Below are 1,569 nucleotides of genomic sequence, written 5' to 3'. Positions count from 1 at the left end.
TGCCTACTTTTTTACTTCACATTATAAATTTATATACTCAAAATGTGCTAGCTTCTTATATAATAATAATAATAATAATAATATGTTTGCCTTGTAATTGTACTCACGGGGGTCGGTCTCGGCGCTAATAAGCTCAACGAGCAGTGAAACTCCGAGCAAATCGGTTACACCAACGGAAGGTAACAAGCCTTGTTTGGCCGTTATAATTCCCTTCACTTTGATTTTCTTAACATTATCTTTCGTTATCCAATCAATATCAAACTTTGAGGCTGTGACAGTGCATCGTCCTCTGATTGGACGAGGAAACAGTTTGTAACGATGTCCTGCCGAGAGGGGGTTGACGAGTGCTGATGGTTTAGTGAACTCAGAGCTGAGACTCTTTGCTATGTTTAAGGTCTGGAGACTGGACGACGCCTCTTTACAAAACATCTTTATCTGTTTGCTTCTATTTTGCTACTCTCTTGTGCATCCCCGCTACATCTATTTATACAAATTTAAAAAATATTAAATCTTTTCTCTTTCCAAAAGTAGAAAAAAATTCTCTACATACTGAGTCCTCGAGTTAGAATGTTACTTTATTGATTATATGTGATTACTAACTATATAAATGGATTTTAGTCAAAAAAAGGATGTGATTATAATTAACTTACATAAGAACTAGATAACTAACAGTAAGAGCCTGTCCGGTGATTATAAGGGCCTATCAAAATAAAATTATTCATATTAATCAATTTTTTAATAAATTTTACGAAACTCTTATTTAAAGAATTATAGTTTATAATATAGAAAATTATATACTAAATAATTACAGAAAAAGTTAAGTTATTGTAAAATAAAAATATCAATACAAACAAAATAGGTTATGTTTTTAAAAGATATTATAAGATTTTAAAAATAAACTGATATTTTCTTTGCTTTAATTTCACAACTATTTTTTTTTATATCTAAATCATAATAACATGAAACTTACTTAATAATTTATTATTATATTTATAAACTAATTTTTCGATTATACTACTTTATACCTATATATATATATTGTTTAAAAATAGGGGGTCCATAATGTAAGGCCCCATGCAAATATTTCACATCAATAAAATGAGACCCCATGCAAGTGTAGACTTATTTATTGTGTTTTGGGAATTTTCAAATTTAGGAAATTGCTAGTTTTTAGACGAACCTGTTTATTTTTTATTTTAAAAAGAATCTTTTAATTTTCTATAAAAATATTTAATTTTATTACATGTTTGATGGAAAAAAACTGTAATCTTTAAACCGACAACAGTGATCCAACCCATCATATAATCATACAAATGATATAATTTGTAATCAATTTAGTTATTTATTTATTTTTCAAGTTATATTTAATATCTATATTTCGCTTTTAATATTTATTGATAAATTAAGTTTTAATTAATACTAATTTAATTTTTTCTCTTATAATCTTAAGTATTAATCTTAATATCTTACATGTTTGATGAAAAATATGCAATCACGAAAGCAACAACAGTAATCCGATCCATATATAATCATACAGATAATATAGTTTTAAAAAATTACTTTCTCTCA

This window comes from Brassica oleracea, unplaced genomic scaffold (genome assembly GCF_000695525.1).
Source record: "Brassica oleracea var. oleracea cultivar TO1000 unplaced genomic scaffold, BOL UnpScaffold01555, whole genome shotgun sequence".
NCBI lineage: Eukaryota > Viridiplantae > Streptophyta > Magnoliopsida > Brassicales > Brassicaceae > Brassica > Brassica oleracea.
This window is presented reverse-complemented; position numbering follows the sequence as displayed.